The sequence below is a fragment of the Eubalaena glacialis genome, chromosome 15, assembly GCF_028564815.1.
Source record: "Eubalaena glacialis isolate mEubGla1 chromosome 15, mEubGla1.1.hap2.+ XY, whole genome shotgun sequence".
NCBI classification, from domain to species: Eukaryota; Metazoa; Chordata; class Mammalia; order Artiodactyla; family Balaenidae; genus Eubalaena; species Eubalaena glacialis.
This window is the reverse complement of record NC_083730.1, coordinates 73,201,668-73,220,794: the sequence shown is the minus strand read 5'-3', so window position 1 is coordinate 73,220,794 and position 19,127 is coordinate 73,201,668. Positions and strand designations below refer to the sequence as shown.

Here is a 19,127-nt window from a genome sequence, read left to right as displayed (position 1 = left end):
CGGGATTCTGCAAGCGCCGCCCGTCCAGCCGCGCCAGCAGCCCCACCGGCCCCGCCCCGCGCCACGGCGCCAACCAATCCTGGGGAGGGTCCCGCCCACCCTCGTGCCCCATTGGGGAAATTCAATTTGACGGCCTCGCCCCTAGTAGAGGCCCCGCCCCTCACGGGCCTAGGTTGTAGGGGTTTGCAGTCTTGGGGCCACTGTTCAAGAGGCCTTCGCTGGTCGGGTGGGTGTCGCCAGGAGGATGCAGCTTTGCGCCAAAGTCAGGGAGGGCGCCCAAAGCCGCGGTAAGTGGCCCGGGATTGTACTATTCGCGGAGCCTTCAGGACTGTCCCTCTCCGCCCTCCTCTTTGTTCGTGAGACCCTGTCCCCTCCCTCGACTCCGCCCCCTCCTCGCTTCAGTGCCCTGGCTTGGCCGCTGCCCCCAGGCTGCTTTCGGGACACCTGGTCCAGGTCACCTCAGAGCAGGGACTAAGTGTCCGGCAGCACCTTGACCCTACGTTGAAGTACCTCAGGGACCACCTCAGATGGAGCAGGGTCAATCACAAAACTCCCTTTCCCCAGCCGACACACCTTTGCACAGACGTTGACCTTATCTGTCATGCTTCTCGCTTCCAAGCCCCTCAGCGTCGGCCTCTTGCAGCGCTGTGGAGTTAAATAGGGAACACGAAGTCCAGAATTCAACAAATGGAGGAAACTGAGACCCAGAGAGAGCCAACATGCCCAAGACAACATAAGGAATCAGCCAGGGTACCCAAGAGCTCAGACCCACTGGGGAAAACCACTCTGTCCCCTGTGATAGAGGTCAGGGTGCCTCCCACAGGTCTCCGTGGACATCAAAGGGAGTTGGAGCCTGGGAGGTGGGGTCTGGAATCCTGTCTGTCAAATAATAACAATAATAATATAGACTCTTTTTTTTGTACTTGCCATGTACCAGGCATATAGTCCCTATAACGACCATTTGAGCCCAGGATTACTGTCCCATTTTACAGTTGAGGACAACAGCTGATAGGTAGTGGAACTGTGGTTCCTACCAGCACCTTCTGAGTATAGAATCTGTGCTTTTAACCACTGTGATACGGGGTTGTGGGGAAGTGGTTTCAGCCTGTTGCTCCAGCAGAGCCCCTCAGCCCCACTGTCCAGATCCTCTATGGCCACCCACTACCACACCTTGCCCCCATCTAGAGTGAGGGCCAGTATCCACTCTGAGACTCTTTTAAAGGTGTCATCTTACTGCATCCCCACATCCCTGAGAGGTGGTCCCGTTTTACACATGGGAAAACCACGGCTCTGAGAGGGAAGAGGCTTGTTAAGGTCACACGGGAGGAGGAGCAAACAGAGCCCAATTTGGGGCTTTAGTTCGAGGTCCCCTTCTCCTGAGCAGGCCCCATGTAGGCCCTCTCTGGTTAACCTAGATGTCATTTTTTTAAAATAAACTTTTATTTTTTAATTTTTTATTTATTTTTATTTTTGGCCACGTGGCTTGTGGGATCTTAGTTCCCCGACCAGGGATTAAACCTGGGCACTTGTCAGTGAGAGCTCAGAGTCCTAACCATTGGACCGCCAGGGAATTCCCAACTTAGATGTCATCCTATTCTCCAGAACCAGGTTCAGCGCCCTCCAAAGCCAACTCGGTCCTATTCAAACTTCGCGCGCCCATTGGACCAGCCCCCTGGGGCGGGGCATACGTAGGCCACCTGAGTGGCGGCTCTTGGCTCCAGTGAATGGCCTGCTTCGTGCTAGCTCTGCCCCCACCCCCCAGGAGGGAGGAACGGCACAGGTGAGTTTCTGAGAGCGAACTTTGTGTCACACACGCGCTCACTAGTTCCTGGTAGTACTGAAGATAAGCATGGGTCCCGCCCCTCCATCAAGCCCTCAGGGCTGGGGTCCTCCTCCAGACCTACTTGCTTTCCCTTCCTATCTGAAAGGGGTGGGACGAGATGGTGGTGAAACAAAGATCAAAGGGCAGCCCGGTGCGGTTCTGGAGAAGCTTGCAGCCACAGCACAGGAAGGAGTAAATGTCCCATGAGGAGGGTCCTGGTGTTTACTGAGCACCAGCTGCATGCCTGACACGGGGTTTGCCCTGTTGCAAATTGACCACTGTGCAAGGTAAGTATTACCCGGATTCTACAGAGGTGGAAGCTGAAGCTCAGGGAGGTGAAGGCACCTTGGCTGGTAATGGCATTCAAACTTGAGTGGAATTCTGCCCCATGCCAAAGCCCCTTTCCTCCACCTTGCTGCCTCTAGGATGGAGGAAATCCTGGAAGACTTCTTAGAGGAGGAGCAAACTGATCCTTGAGGAAGGGTGCAAAGAAATCCATCCCACAGAGAAGAGGTGGAAAGACATGAAAGAGTATTAGTGGCAGGGGGACAGTGTGAATAAAGGCCAGGAGGTTTGTAAGTGGGAAAAGGAGGAGAGATGGGCTGTGGATGGAGAGGAAATGGGGATGGAAGACCTTCCATCTGTGAAAGGCCCTGAGTGACGGGTGAGTAGGGTGAACATGTCTTATGGGCACTGGGGAGGCCTGGGCCTCAGTCTGTCCATTTATAAAATGAGGAGCTTGGACTGGCTCACTTCAGGCCCTCCCAGAAAGGGTCCAGATTCCTCCAGGTCCAACTCTGGACTGGCAGAGTGGGGAGTGGCTGGAGCAGCTCAGGGGCCAAGGGTAATATTTTGCTCCAGTCTCTCAGTCTGAGAATAAATATTTTTACCAAGCTGGCAGTGCCAGATCCCTGAATCTCCCTGGCTTCCCCTCCCCCTCCCTGGGGTCCTGCAGAGAAAGCCCAGTCCTGGGGTCAGGAGGCAAGAGGAGTGATGTGTCTTAGGCCTGGCTCCAGCCCAGGCAAAGTTTTGTTCCCCTTGGAGCCTCAGTTTCCTCATCTGCAAGATGGGGGAGTTGTGGCCTGAGCTTTCTAAGCCCTCTCCCCACCAGACTAGACAACATAAAATTCCAAGACTTTCAGGGAGACCCCACCTTGGGATGTACTCACAGGTGGCTGTGAGGCCAGCCAAGGCCAAGACCTTGGGCCTATGAGGGGTCCAGAGCCTGCTGGGCAGTGGGAGGGGTAGAGGGGTTAGAGCTGGATCGGAGTTGGGCCTGCTGTTGGGGTCTCACAGCCTGGTGAGAGTAGGGGGAGAGATGGTATCTGGACTATAAAAGTTGTGGAGAAAAAGCCCTCACTTGCTGTTTGGCATGTGGAAGGGGTGGGGAAAGGCAACCTGGAGAGGGCACAGCATGAGAGCAAAGGAAGTCAGGTAGGACTCTGAGGACTTTGCTGGGGAAAAGTCAGGTAGGCGAGGCTGGAGCATGGGGACCCTGGAGGAGAAGAACTGGTTCTTGCTGGGTTTGGCTGGATCCAAGGGCTGTGACCCTCTCCCTCGTGGGCAGAACTGGAGGCCCCCAAGGTCAGCAGCCACAGGAGTGGGGCTGGGGATCTGTTTGGCAAACCAGTTTGGCAAGGCTGTCTCCTCCATGATGTCATCCAGCTGCTGTGTTCTCTGAGCGACAGTGTCAGATAAACTTCCGGCCTTGGAAGAAAAGGGGGCCCGGCCCCAGGTGCTGAAGGATGGGAAAGGAGTGACTCTTCAATGTAGGAAACTTGGAGGCAAGTGAGCCCTGGGAAGGAGAAGGGGATCTGAGATGCCCAATGGGCTGTGATGAACCCCAGGAGACCAGCCTCATGGAAAAAGGAGGGTTCTGGATGGGCCGGCCTGGACTTCTTATCACTTCTGGGAGTTCCCTGATGCCTGGCGTAATCTAGGCTTATGGCAGCAGCCCTGTATAATTGCTGCCCAGTGGGTTGGAACCATAAAAACACATGAGTGGCAGTTTTGTTATTATCATGAACCTCACAGCTTGAACGTTGTGAGGTAGAATCATCATTATACAGAAGAGGAGACAGGCTCAGCAAGGCCAAGCCACACCAGCACCTTACACAGGGTTAGAACCCAGAACTCTTGATTTTTTTTTTTTTTTTTGGCTGCATGGCATGGCTTGCAGGATCTTAGTTCCCCTACCAGGGATTGAACCTGGACCCCAGCAGTGAAAGCGTGGAGTCCTAACCACTGGACTACCAGGGAATTCCCCAGAACCCTTGCGCCTAAGCATGGTACCCTGCCATTTGGGATCTCTGCCCACATGGGGCCTTGTCATATTTCTTAACTACTTGTGAGCACAGCAGCTGAATTGTGGCATCATAGAGTCCTAGATGCCCACCTTGTGGTAATCTGAGTTCCAGAGAGGGCAAGGAACAGGCTTCAGGTCACATAGCAATTGGAGGTGGAGCCACTTGGTACCCCAGATCCCCAGCCTCCCCAAATCCTTGTTTCCCCCTCAGGGCCTGGCACACTCAAGCATGAAATAACAATAACTAGCACATACTGAGTCCCTACTATGTGCCATTCATTCATTTATACATCGCCACAGCCATGTGAAGTAGGTGCTAAGATTATACCCGTTTTATAGATAGAGAAACTGAGGCTCAGGGGGAAGTCACTTGTCCACGTTGACACTGCATATTGGTGGTAGGGCTGGGATTTGAACCCAGTTGTGTGTACCCTTTCCCCTTGGTGGACCCAATAGGCCTCACTGTAGGTATGAAGACCTCTAGACAGGAGGATGGTTGACCCCTTTGCAGGCTCCAGAGGCAAGCAGTGTCCAATTCATAGTTTTTACGCAGGTCTGGCCTTCCCGGGGCGGGCAGAAAAGTGCTGAGGCCGCGAAATGCTCTGAACCTTCCCAGAGGAGGCGGCCACGGTGGGAGGGAGTGTTTGGTGCAGACCTCAGAGCCAAGTGTAGACGTGGCGGCTGGACCCACTGCAGGCGAGGGAGGGCAGGCGGGGTGGGGCCCAAACCCAAACCGGCCTCCCAGCAGTGTTCCCAGCCATCCGCCAGCCAGGCCCAGCCCTGCCCGCCCTTCTAGCTCCCCATCTGGATTTGAGATGAGGACGCTGGGCCTAATAATAGCTGAATGGTAGCAAAGGCAGTGCCTGGAGCCTCAGCCAGTGGGGGGCTGGGATCCCCATCATCTCATGCTGGCTTGGAACAGGTTTCTGAACTTTTAAAATAATAGCAAGTGCTTATGAAGTGCATACATGTGCCAGGCATTGTGCTGAGGTTAGCCCACAGTAACTCATTTATTCCTCACAACAACCCAATGAGATAAGTCTGTCATTAGCTCTATTTGACAGATAGAGAAACCGAGGCACAGAGAGTTAAGCAACTTATCCCTGACTGTTATAGCAGCCTCTCATTGCTGAGCACACACGTCTGTCCCAGGCACTGTGCTAAGCACTTTCCATGTATTTTCCCATTTGAGGAAAATGCACAAGGCATCATAGGCAGATCATCATTTATTTAGATGATGAAAAAAATGAGACTGAGAGAGAAAAGGGACTTGCCCAAGGTCACATGGCTGCAAGAGGCAACTCAAACCCAGGACTCTAGAGAGGGTAAGACCTTGGCTTCTGGAATCAGATAGACCTGAGTACATCACTGGTGACATCGCTGCTCCTTAGCTGTGTGGCCTTGGCAAGTCACATCACCTGCCTGAGCTTCTGTTTTCTCCTCTGTAAAATGGGGGTTTGGTTGACATGATGCTAACACCACCTGCCAGCTATTAAGTCCACCTTGGGGGTAGTAGGTCATTTACATCATGCATTTATGTTGTGCATTCTCTCATTCAGTTCTCACAGCAGCCCCCAAGATGGGGACTCCTCTTCTCTCACACCTGTTTTATAGAAGAGAATGTGAGGCTCAGAGGGTGGAAGGGCCTTGCCCAGGACCGACAGCAAGTGAGTCAGGATTTGAGCCCGGTGCTCTGATTCCAGAGGCTGAGCACTTTTCTCTTTACACTTTGCATCCTTATACTGAGGCACAGAGAGGGTGTGGGCTCTGCCTGGGTCACAGAGCGAAGTAGGTCTCTAGGGCCATCTGATGTGTAAAGGCCAGGAGGGGAAGGCCTTTCCACCAGCCCCAGGTCACTGCAGTCACAGCTTCTCCAGGCTTGACGCTCAAGGTGTTTCCTAGACTCAAATATCTGAAAAGATGCCCTGTTCTTCCAAAGGCCGGAGTGAGATCCACATTTGGGGGCCCCTTCCCTGGGAGGCCAGGGTGCTGGATCCCTGGTTCAGCTAGCAGAGGTGGGGAGGTTCCTTCTGGCCAAAGAGGACCAGTCTTCGGAGTCATACGGGAAGCTTGGGGCATGAAGAGAGCTTCAGGTTTTGCTTAAATCCTGATTCTTCCATTCACTAGCCACTTCATCTTCCTGAACCTGGGAAGGAAGTTTCAAATGGGGGCACTAATACCTCCTGTAGTGGTTTGTTTGCAAAATAACTTCAGTGCTTTGCTTCCCTGTATGCAAGCCCCTTTGCAGTGTGACTTTGGAACTCCTCCCATCAGGAGATAGAGCCTATTTCCTCATTCCTTGAACCTGGGCTCAGCCATATGGCCTATTTTGGCCAATAGAATACAGCAGAGGTGACATTGCCTGTTCCCAGTCTGGACGGTAAGAAGTCTTGTAGCCTCTGCCCATTCTCTTGGAACCCTCCCAGCTGTCATGTGAACAGGCCTGGGCTATCCTGCTCAGGGATGAGAGACCACTGGAACAGGAATGAGCTGTCCGGGCTGAGGCTGTGCTAATCAGCCAGTTAAGACCAGAAGAACCTTTAGCTGAGCCCAGACCAAATTGCCAACCCATGAAATCATGAGCTAACTAAATGGTTGCTGTTTTTTGTGGGGTTTTTTTGTTTTGTTTTTTTTGGCCGTGCCGCGCAGCATGCGAGATCTTAGTTCCCTGACCAGGGATCGAACCTGTGCCCCCTGCAGTGGAAGCATGGAGTCCTAACCACTGGACCACTACAGAAGTCCCTGGTTGCTGTTTTAAGGCACTAAGTTTTGGGGTGATTTGTTATGCAGCATTATTATGGAAATTAATAACTGATACAGTTTCATTCAGTGCAATTAATGGTAACTGCTGTAACAAAACAAAAATCTCAGTGGCTTAACCCAATGATAGTTTATTCCTCACTCATGCAAAGTCTGATATAGGTCAGGAGTCTCCTAACCCATCTGCCTTGGAAGGCAGCTCTCTTCCAGGCAGTGACTCCCCAAGGCCCTCCCTGGAATCCATTCCTGAATCCTCTGCATGTGGAAAGGGAGACTAAAAATCAAAAGAGACTCACCCATTCTTAATTGCCTTGGCCCGGGGATGACATGTAATTTTCACTGGCCAGAATGTAGTCACATGACTCTGCTAACTGTAGGGCCCAGGAAGAGGAAACAGGTTGAAGAACACAACTCATTGGCTCTGCCACATTCCCTCCCTCACCAGGCACCATGAGGAGTCAGACAGTACCTAGCACAGAGTGGCTTAAATAAGGGGCAATTTATAGGTGAAGAATCTGAGGCTTGGGACTTCCCTGGCGGTCCAGGGATTAAGACTCCGTGCTTCGGGCTTTCCTGGTGGCACAGTGGTTAAGAATCCACCTGCCAATGCAGGGGACATGGGTTCGAGCCCTGGTCCCGGAAGATCCCACATGCCGCGGAGCAACTAAGCTCATGTGCCACAACTACTGAGCCTGCGCTCTAGAGTCTGCGAGCCACAACTACTGAGCCTGCGTGCTGCAACTACTGAAGCCCGTGCGCCCTAGAGCCCGTGCTCTGCAACAAGAGAAGCCACAGCAATGAGAAGGCCACGCACCGCAAAGAAGAGTAGCCCCCACTCGCCACAACTAGAGAAAGCCCGCACGCAGCAACGAAGACCCAACGCAGCCAAAAATAAGTAAATAAAATAAATAAATTTATTTTTTTAAAAAAAGACTGTGCTTCTACTGCAGGGGACACGGGTTCAAAAAAAAGAAAAAAAAGATTATGGGGCTCAGAGAGGTTGACAAATTTGCCCAAAACCATACAACAAGTCAAATGAGTAGCTGTTTTGTGGTAGTGAAGGGCTCAGAACAGATCTGGAGTTGGACAGATCTGGGTGCAAATCCCAACTCTGTCGTTTCCTTGCTGTGTGACATTAGGCTAGTTACCCAGTTTCTCTGCATTTCAGTTTCCTCATCCACAAAATGGGGAGGGGAATAGTTCCAACTTCACAGGGTTAGGGTGAGCATTCAGGAGCTTATGTGTGTCAAGAGCTTAGCTCAGATCCTGGTACATGGGACCTACTTAATAAATGTGAGCCACCTGGGCAGGCATGATGCTCTTTCTCATCTTGCCAGGGTCAACAAATTTTTATGTTTTGTGCAAATTCTGTCCCTTCCTCCTACCTCTTGTGGTATGAATGGTTTTATTTACTTGGTTAAGAGAAGGAAAATTTCCCCCAATTGGGCATTAGTTACTCAAGCCTTTACAAGCACAAAGCCCCCAAACACCCATGGCTGTTCTGCTGACAGAGGTCTGAAATGATTTCATTATTGCTTCCTTTAGACTAAAGCTTGGCTCTGTAAAATGCATCCCCTCCCCAACCCACCCCTAGGATTGTCCCATCCCTGGGAACGGGGCAAGAGGGTCTGCAGCTAATGGGCTCCAGCTGGGGAAAGGCCAGGGCCAGGGCCAGAGCAGACCCTGCTGGGTGTGTGGTCTGGGCATTATGAAAATTTCTGCCCAGCCCGAAGGAAAGGTTCAAGATGGGTGAGATATGGCTTCCCCTCCTTTCACCCCATTTAACCCATCTCTGAGCCTCCCTTTGAAGCCAGGCAGACAGGTTCGTGAGCATCATGGCGCTCACAGTCTGGAGGTGGAGATAGATTCAGCGAACAGAGCACCATATAAAGTTTTCATTACAGATTAGGGTCATTTCTGTGAAGTGGGAGCCACATGGCACTATGGGAGCTTGTACTGGGGGCCTACTTTAAATTATTTTTAAACTTTTGTTTTTGAAGAGATAATCCTGGGAGGTCAGAGAAGGTATCTCTCAGGAGGTAATTATGCTCAGATCTGGAGGATAAGAAGAAATTTGCTGAACAAAGAGTTGGTCTTGGGATGAGGGGTGGTGTTCCAGGTAAGGAACAGGTTGTGCAAATGCCCTGAGGCAGGAAGGAACAACCTCCAGGAACTGATGGAAGAGTTCAACTGGTGTTTGAAGGGTTAGGGAGAAGCGGGGTGCAAATGAGAAGAGAGAGGGGAGCAGGGGCCAGTCCCTGTGGGCAGGATTGTCTACATAATTTGTGGGGCCTGATGCAAAGCAAAAACATGAGACCCCTTTAAGAATTTCAAGATGGTGACAGTAAATCATTAAACTAAGCATGGGGCCCTGTGCAACTGCACAGGTCATACACCCAGGACGATGGTCCTGCACTTGGACCATTGTAAGAAGGAAGGACTTTGCTGTGAGGGCTGCAGGGAGCCACCGAAGGCTTTTGAGCTAGGGGTGGTAAGATCTGATTTGCATAAACCCAGGTGCTGTCTCACTATACCACACCTGGATGGTATGTGACCCTCTCCTCTCTGCACAGGTGGCCTGATTCATTTTCCTAAAATATTTTACTTGGAATTTCACTCTCCTGATCAAGAACCTGCAGTGGCTCCCACCCCCTTATCAGATCCGGCCCAAACTCCCTACCTAGACATTCAAGGCCTTTCATAATCTGCCGTTACCTGATTTAGTTAACCTGCTATCAACATAAGGCTATGTGCCAAATCCCAGAGCTGATGAACTAACCCAAGGACTCACGGTAATTACAGGAGGCAAGGCAGGACCGGAACCCAGGTCTTCTGCGGTAGGCAACCCCCTGCCCTGGAGGAGGGTGCAGCCTCACAATATGCTTTGTACCCCCCAACCTAGCACAGAGACTTGCACCAATAGGTGCTCAGTCTGTGTCTGTGGCAGCGAGTTCCTCCTCCAGGGCAGGGTATTTCAGAATCCAGAATGTAGTTAGTGTCCTTCCTGACTCCTTCTCTCCATCACCTCTATCTCTAGGCATTCGCCAAGCCCCACTGCACAGCTTTTAAAAAGCTTTTCCAACTCATCATTAACGTTTAAAAATCAAGAAATTGCATATGGCAATCTGCATTGTTGTTTCTCTGCAGAGTCCTGGGCCTGGATTCCCCAGGGGAAGCCACGTGCTCCTTAACTGGACCCTCCGAGGGGTTCCGCCCTAAGTCCGAAGTAAGACTGTGGAGTTTGGAACCTTGAAGAAAGAGCGCCCTAGTTACCACCAAAGGCCAATCAGGATCCTGAAATCTGGCCAATCAGATGATTGGCGGCAGGGCCATGTGGAGTAAGCCTCACCCCCAGCCTCTGCAAAAGAGGAGAGGAAAGGTTTTGCTCCAATTCTTACAACCAGCTCCAACCTGCTGGTTGACTCCCGAATCCCTGGGGGCTGAAAGGATGCAGTGAGTGTTCCTCAGACGGGCCAAGCTGGTCCCTCCCACCCAGCCTTTGATCTTGCCCGTGCTTTCTGCTTGGACAGCTCTTTCTCCTCATCATCACTCTGGCTGGCTCCTGAGTACCATTCAGGTCTCAACTCAAAAGTCACCTCCTTAGCAAGGCCTTCCCAGCGCACCTATCTGAAGCTCCAGGCATTACTCTGTATTGTATTATCCTTTTGTATTTTTATTATTTGTTAAATCATAGCAGTTATTACCTGAAATTTATGTGTTGCTGTTTGTTTTTTTTTATTTTTAAAAATAAATTTATTTATTTTTGGCTGCATCGGGCCTTCATTGTTGGGTCTTCGTTGCTGCGCTTGGGCTTTCTTTAGTTGCCGTAAGTGGGGGCTACTCTTTTTTTTTTAATTCTATTTATTTATTTTTGGATGTGTTGGGTCTTTGTTGCTGTGCGCGGGCTTTCTCTAGTTGCGGTGAGTGGGGGCTACTCTTCGTTGTGGTGCGTGGGCTTCTCATTGCAGTGGCTTCTCTTGTTGCAGAGCACGGCTCTAGGTGCCCAGGCTTCAGGAGTTGTGGCTCACGGGCTCTGGAGCGCAGGCTCAGTAGTTGTGGCACACGGGCTTAGTTGCTCCGCAGCATGTGGGATCTTCCCGGACCAGGGCTCGAACCCGTGTCCCCTGCATTGGCAGGAGGATTCTTAACCACTGTGCCACCAGGGAAGCCCGAGTAGGGGCTACTCTTCGTTGCAGTGCACGGGCTTCTCATTGCAGTGGCTTCTCTTGTTTTGGAGCTCGGGCTCTAGGCACGCGGGCTTCAGTACTTGTGGCACATGGGCTCAGTAGTTGTGGCTCATGGTCTCTAGAGCTCAGGCTCAGTAGTTGTGGCATACGTGCTTAGTTGCACCGCAGCATGTGGGATCTTCCTGGACCAGGGCTCAAACCCATGTCCCCTGCATTGGCAGGCGGATTCTTAACCACTACGCCACCAGGGAAGTCCCTGTGTTGCTATTTGGCTCCCACTAGATGTGAGCTCTGTGAAGGCAAGGACCAAGTCTGTCTTGCTCATCACCAAGTCCCCAGGGCTGCGAATGTGACCTGGCACCACAGAAGAGGTTCAGCCCATGTTTGTGGAAAAGTGAACCACTGGACTCACAAAAGACCTTTCCCTGGAGGATGCCCATGACTCCTTGATACAAGTGTGGGTGGGAGCCGGTTGGCAATTAGGAAGCAATTAGTCACCAGCTAATTAATGCACAAGACAGCTTAGGGGCTGGGAGGCAATCAAGGGACTGAAGCCCACAAAGGAGCCTCAGGTCTCTGGGAAAATATTGAGAGAGGGCAATGAGGAATACCCGGGGTAATGTTTGAAAACCTCTTCTGTGTTGTTGAAGGAGATTTAAATGATCAGAAGCCCCCCAAAAGGGGACTTGGTCCCTTTAAGAAGCAGGTGGGTCTAGCCAGGCTCTGGTGATGGGGCTGGAAGAACTGGCCTGTAAAATAAGCGATGGGATGAGGAAGAGTCACCCTTTCCTACTTGGGGGATTTACCTTTGGATATTAGGAAAGGTTCTTTTGTTTGCAAATACCAGAAACCTCCTAGACTAACCTGAGTTAAAAGGGGACTTTATTGGGAGCCCATCAGAAGGGGTATCAAGATTATAAAAATTTCAAGGTAGAAAGAGGGGGCCCAACAACTCATGTTGTTTCCGTTTACTCAATATTGTTTTCTGGTTTCCAGAACCTTCTGATCAGCCTGTGGTCTGGAGCTTTGCATTCAAAGTGTGGTCTGTGGAGCAGCAGCTTTGGCATCTTCTAGGAGCTTGTTGGAAATGCAGAGTCTCAGGCATTGCCCCAGACCTACTGCATCAGGATCTGTATTTTAACAAGATTCTCAGGGGATTCATGTGCACATTATAGTTTGGGTGCATGGCCACAGGAATCAACTGGGTAATGGTGGGGACGGTGTCTCTTAAACCTGAAGGTTCCTAGGAGAGCTGCTGCCTTGGTGGTCTCCAGGGGATGGTTGTTCCCCAGGGTCCACTGGGGAGAGGGCAGTAAAATCGGCAATCTTGAGCTGCTGTTACCGATTCTTGCTCGGGTGCTAGCTGGGCGGGAGTCCAGCCCACAGCAGCCTGCTTCTCAGGTAGGAGATGGTCCTGGGGAACCCAGGCCTGTGACTTGCCAAGGAGGGAACTACTCGGGACCCTGGAGGGAATGCCCTGTATGCTGCTGGATTCCTACTTAGGGGACTCTATTTTGAAGGGCTCATCTGCTTGGCTGAAGGAAGGCAGAGGATGGCCTGGGCTGATGTTGGAGCTGGGACTTTCAATCTGCCTGCTCTGATCCTGGCAAGCAGTTCCTAAAAAGCTGCCCTCAGGGCACGGAATGGGAACAGCCATATTGACTCTGCCCAGTAGGAGTTCCAAAGCACCTTCACCTCTTATCGTATTTGATCTTCCTAATGATCTTGTACAAAGGATGTAAACAAACAGAAAAACAAAACCACCAGTGAAGCATAAGGGTTTCCTGCCTATAAAAAGGGTTGGGCTTCCCTGGTGGCGCAGTGGTTGAGAATCTGCCTGCTAATGCAGGGGACACGGGTTCGAGCCCTGGTCTGGGAAGATCCCACATGCCGTGGAGCAACTAGGCCCGTGAGCCACAGCTACTGAGCCTGCGCGTCTGGAGCCTGTGCTCCGCAACAAGAGAGGCCCGCGCACCGCAATGAAGAGTGGCCCCCACTTGCCACAACTAGAGAAAGCCCTCGCACAGAAACGAAGACCCAACACAGCCATAAATAAATAAATAAATAAATAAAAAATTTTAAAAAAACTTAAAGAAAAAATAATAATCTTGAAACACATCGAAACAACTCAATTTAAAAAAAAAAAAAAAAAAAAAAAAAAGGGTTAAGTGCAACCCAAGGAGTGTTGCTACTTAACTTGTACCTCCCTCTTGGTTTGTTAAAATCCTGTTCTCAAATTAAGGTGCTGTGTGCTGTTGGGTTAGGAGGTTGGATCGTGGGTGAGCTCATCCTCTCACACTATGAAGTTGTTCATTTAAAGTGTGCCTATATTGGGATTCCCTGGTGGTCCAGTGGTTAAGACTCGGCGCTCCCAATGCAGGGGGCCTGGGTTCGATCCCTGGTCAGGGAGTAAGATCCCGCATGTCGCAACTAAAGATCCCCGTGTGCGGCAACTGAGACCCAGTGCAGCCAAATAAATAAATAAATAATAATAAAAAAAATAAAGTGTGCCTATGTAGGTCTCTCAGCAAGACACAAGTATCCATGGAGGCTTATTCAGTACTCTCTGGAGCTCAAGAGTTTCCCTTTTAGGGCCAAAGCATTATTGGAAGAAGGCAATTCCTACTTCTCTCACTATTTCTCCCATTGGAGAAAGGATCTCCCGCCTGCCACCCACAGGTTCCAGGCATCACACGGCATCTCGAGGCAGCTCCCAAAATTGCATTCAGATGCTCCAGAAGGAAACTGTCAGCCTCTACAAGGCTCACCTTGTGTCTCCGAAACTTATTAAGTGACATCATAAGTAAGGCTTGGCAAATAGGATGAGGGAGTCTGGCCAGTGAGGACAGACAGATGCCTGTGGGTATGGATGCAGGCAGAACAGAAATGGAGACTGGTAATAGGTGGAGGTGAGGACAGAGCTGAGTGCCTTGGACAGAGAATGAACAACCCCAGTTAGCTTTACAGAACACTTTCATAAACATGGTCCTCCTCTATCCTCAGAAGCCCTGAGTGGTAAAATTTAATTATACCCAATTCATAGATGAGGATCCTAAGGTCCTGAAAGGTCATCAAGCTACACAAAACTGAGCCATGCATCTTAGACCAGTGCTTGGTTCATAGTGGGTGAATAGTTGATGTTTGTTGAATAAAAGTAGAAAGTGTGCATTGCATAGCACCTTTAAAAAGAACTGTAAATGATGAGAAGTTTACATTTTTGCATAGTCTTAAGTATCTCCCCACAAGATACTTACTAATTACAAAGAGAAACTTGGCAGGCACCTCCTTAAACCAGGTGATCAATGTTAACTTCACTAGTAATAAATCACGTTGACAAGGTGAAGCCCTTGTATGCTGTACTAAGAAGGGCACAACATTACTCTGTGCTATTCTTGCCAAAAATGCATAATCTCGATCTGATCAAGCGAAAACCACGAGACATCCAAATTGAGGGATATTCTGTAAAATGACTGACCAGTACTCTTCAGTGTCAAGGTCATAAGAGATAAGAGAGACTGAGGAACTGTCACAGATTGGAGGAGGCTAAGAAGACATAACTAAATACAAAGTGGGATGCTGGATTTGATTACAAGGAAAACTGGCAAAATTCAAATAGGTCTGTAGGTTAGTTAATAGCATTGTATTAGTGTTGATTTCCTGGCTTTGATAACTGTACCAAGATTTGGTAAGATGTTAATATTAGGGGAAGCTAGGTGAGGGATATAGGAGCTGAAGAGTTTAGGAGAGCTCTCTGAACTATTTTTCCAACTTTTCTGTAAGTCAAATTATTTCAAAATTAAAAAAAATTAAACTATAAGGTAAATTTTATATGTGAATTCTAAATTTAAAAAACTATACATGTACCCCAATGTTCATAGCAGCATTATTATTATTTTTTTATAGCAGCATTATTTACAATTGCCAAAATATGGAAGCAACCTGTGTCCATCAACAGATGAATGGATAAAGATGTGGTATATATATATATAATGGAATACTATTCAGTCATAAAAAAGAACAAAGGACTTGGAAGACAATACACTAAGTGAAATAAGTCGGGCAGAGAAAGATAAATACTGTATGATATCACTTATATGTGGAATCTAAAAAATACAACAACTAGTGAATATTACAAAAAAGAAGCCGACTCACTCACTGACATAGAGAACAAACTAGTGGTTACCAGTTGTGGGGGGTATTATAAGGTTGGGGGAGTGGGAAGTACAAACTATTGGGTATGAGATAGGCTCAAGGATATACTGTACAACAGGGAGAATATAGCCAATGTTTTGTAATAACTGTAAATATAACCTTTAAAATTGTATAAAAAATTTTAAAAATTAGATAAACTCTAAAAATCTTGACAAAGTAAGGCATTAATATATAGCTCCTTTGGATGACACCTCTACCAGTGCTCACTTTTCTCTTCTAATTTGAGATAACATTTTGAATCTCTCTATATTCCAGATTATTCTTAGCTCAAATGCCACCTCTTCCAAGAAGCTCTACTTGATCTCTACAGCTAGAAGTTGTGCCTTCCTCCCCTGAACTCCCACAACACCTTATTTGCACCTCTGTTAGGGCATTTATCACCTCCATGGTGGACATCTATGGTATCATCCACCCAGCCTACCTGCCCAGCTCTTTTTCCTCCTGCTCCTGACTCCAACCATGATGTTCTCACAGGAGCTGCCATGTTGTTACAGACCCCACCCAAAGCCACAGTTGATTGGTCCAGGGGTAGACATCTGACTCTGTTGGGCCAATCAGACACCTTCCAGGTTCCCCCCACTGGAACTGAGAAGTTAATTGGTCTGTCTCTGGTTGCTGGAGCCATGAGATATGAAGTTGGAGCCATGAGATATGAATGTGGAAGCTGTTAGCCATTGTGTTCTCTGACACATGGAGGTACCCTGTCTGCAGCTAGAGAGAAGATAGCAAACACAGCAAGAAGGAGAGAAAGAGAGAGAGAGCTGATTCCATCTGTTTTGTTCTTTTGTTTGTTTTTATTTTTGGGTTTTTTTTTTTTGATGTAAACAACAGATTTATTTCTCACTATTTTGGAGACTGGGAAATTTGAGATCAGGGTGCCAGCCTTGTCGAATTTTGGTGAGGGCCCACTTCCTGGGTTGTAGACAGCTGCTTTCTCACTGTCCTCACTTGGTGAAGAGCAGAGAGAGGACTCTGATTCCATCTGGTCTTGAAGTTTTCTGTCCTTGCCAGGAGTGGTTGGTTGGTTGGCCCTGCTGTCTACTACGTAACCCCCAGAATCCAATCTTCCAATAAAATCCCCTTCCAATAAATCTTTCTTTATTAAGGTAGCCAGAATAGTTTTCTGTGGCTTTCAACCAAAAGATACTCAATGAATATAACTATTCTGAGTTATATGCATAAATGTTTTCTCTCTCCCATTCATCTGGAGATTGCCAAATGCCCATCTTAGATACAGTTCTCCCTGGCCTGCAACTAGTGAGAAAACTAGGACCATTACTTATAAAGATAATTTTCAAAAATTGCTAAATTCTGAGATTAGTCCTTATTAAATTTTATGGTGACAGAAAGTAATGCTTTATTTTTCCTTTTCTTAAATGCTCTTTGACAAATAACAAAATGTTGGCAACTGTGTGCCTCATTTGGGGAGAACACTTTACTGGAATGTGAAATCGCGGAGTCTGGGGAGCACTGTCCAGGTATTGATTCCTCTGGCAGGGCCCTTGTCTGGCTCCCAGTACAGCTCCTGGAATGGGGTAAGGCAGGAGATGCCTCCAAAAATGAGTGAGATGAGGTAACGGGTTTAGAGAGTGGTTCTGGTCTCCTGCCTGTCACGAGGAGATGATCTGATTTAAAACTATTGCAGCTTGTTCATTCATTCTTTTATGATTTTTCAAAGGAAACCTAATTTCTTTATATATTTGCATAATGTCCCACTAGCCCTGCCTGACTTTCCCTTTCATGCGGACCTCAGATTAATTTTCCCTTTTATCCTAATTGTCTAGGAATGGCTTGGCTGGGAGGAAAGGTGAGGGCACCTGTCTCAGAAAGTGGTCAGCTCACTGTGGTGAGGAGAGAGCACTGGAATGGGGGTCATACAGCACTGCAGTCCAACTCTGGCTTCCCCTCGGGCTGGTTGCAAGGTCTCAGGCAACTTGCTTCATTTCTCTGAGCCTTGGTGTCCCCATCTGTGAAATGGGTATGATATCTAGCCTACCTTCTGCACAGGACTATTATGAGGGGCTGAATAAGGCTTTGGCAGCAGTTTGGAAATTGGACGTGGAGGGAATAGGTGCCAGGTATTGTTTCACAGGGGCTGTTGGGGGGCATTGGGTGGGGAAATGATTAAGAAATAGAAATGGGAACGTAGGAAAGTGCAGGGGAGTGGCGAGGTGCTTCTAGCTAGTCCTGGCTCTGTCTATTACTTGCATGTGACCTCACCTCTCTGTGCCTCAGTTTCTTTATCCGGAAACCCAGGTCCCACAGTCAGGAAGTAACTCTTCCTGATACCTCACGCTGGGCGTCAAAGTATACCTAGAGCTGGGAGAGAGAGAGAGGCACTCCAGGTGGAGGGGTGTGCATGAGCAAAGGCTTGGAGTTAGGAATTACTGCAGCATGGATGAGAAACACTGGTCTCACGTATTTTGTTTCATGGGGACAATAAAACTATTTCTCTATCGTGATGAGAATTAAACAAGAAATGCAGGTAGAGCACTTAGCACAGACTGGCACATAGCAAACTCAGTAATGGTGCTTGTCCTTACTGCTCTTGTTTTATTTTACAGATAAAGAAAACAGAGCCTCCAAGAGGTGATGCAGCCGGCCCAGTCACACAGCCATCAGTAGTCGAGCAGGATTTGAACCCACATCTTCTTGACTCTAGAGGCCAGGCTCTGAACCACTGTGTTACAGTCACCCCATTCTGGGGCCTCTGCTCTCGACCCCAGCTGCCATCCTGACTCAGCAACTGTGGGTGGCCTTGCTCCGGTGCATGGGCAGCAGAGCCAGTGAGAAGCCTCCCAGTTCCTTGAAAACCAAATATGGCCAGACCAGGCCCTCAGAGGCCCGACTCCAAGGCTGGTCTTGCTCTTGCCTGCTCCTCTGTGCTGTGGGGCCTTACTCCCTGTGCAACCTCCTGGCTCTGCCCCAGGGGACTCTGGGAGAGCCTCCATCCAGAGGCCCCTCCTCATAGGATCTTGTTGAGCAAGTTACTGAAGGAGAACACGTGAGACCAGTATCTCTTCCGTGCTGCAGTAATTCCCAACTCCACGCCTTTGCTCATGCAGTCCCCTCCATCTGGACTTCCTCTCCCTCTCTAACCCGCTCTTATGCATTCTTTGGGGCCCAATGTGAGCTATCAGGAAGGGTTACCTCCTGACTGTATGACCTGGAGTAAATCTCTCCTATCCGTCTGTCTGTCGGTCCGTCCATCCACCCATCCTTCCATCCAGTGGGCACCTACCTGTGCCAGGCATTTTACATATAGTCTCTCCTTTCAGACTAGAAGCTCCTTGAAGATTGCAGACCAAGTGTAGAAGATAATTGTTCAACTAATATCCATGGGCCAAGTCCTGTCCTTACTACAGTCCTGGCGAGGCTCTTATCATTATCACCCCCTTTTCACAGTTGGGAAGACTGTACTCAGACAGGGGAAGTACAAGGGACTCAGCAGAGATGAGTGGAGCTGAGACTTGAACCCTGATCTGTTGGACTCTGGAGGCCAAGTTCCTAACCACTAGGCAGTACTGCCCAACTCCTAATGGAGAGAGTTGGTGGTGAGAGTCAGGTCCTGGGAGACCACTTCTCCTTCAGTTCTTGGCTCCCCGACTAGTCCCCTTAACACAGCCTGAGGAAGCTGTACCTCGCCTACCTTCCTATTCCGCACCTCTGTGACCAGAGCTGGTCTGACACTTGCCAGGGTGGCTGGGAGAGCATTAATTTTTTCTCTTGCCTTCCCCTGACTGAGACTTTGAGAATGCCTGTCCCGTCTCAGAGCCTACAAAGTCCTTTTCAAGGTCACCAGCTTCCTCACCTCAGCCCTGCAGGGGAGGCAGGGCAGGGA

General features: G+C 49.2%; 1 long non-coding RNA gene across 2 annotated transcripts; it reads left to right on the top strand.

Moving 5' to 3' along the window:
- The first annotated feature begins 139 nt into the window (after positions 1 to 139).
- On the top strand, positions 140 to 18,843 carry LOC133075567 (uncharacterized). 2 transcript variants are annotated; one of them, XR_009697373.1, is made up of 3 exons: positions 140 to 287; positions 1,603 to 1,780; positions 17,851 to 18,843. It is a non-coding gene; the product is annotated as an uncharacterized LOC133075567 (long non-coding RNA). The 2 variants fall into 2 exon arrangements; XR_009697374.1 differs by lacking the exon at positions 17,851 to 18,843 and adding an exon at positions 7,333 to 7,440.
- The last annotated feature ends 284 nt before the right edge of the window (positions 18,844 to 19,127 follow it).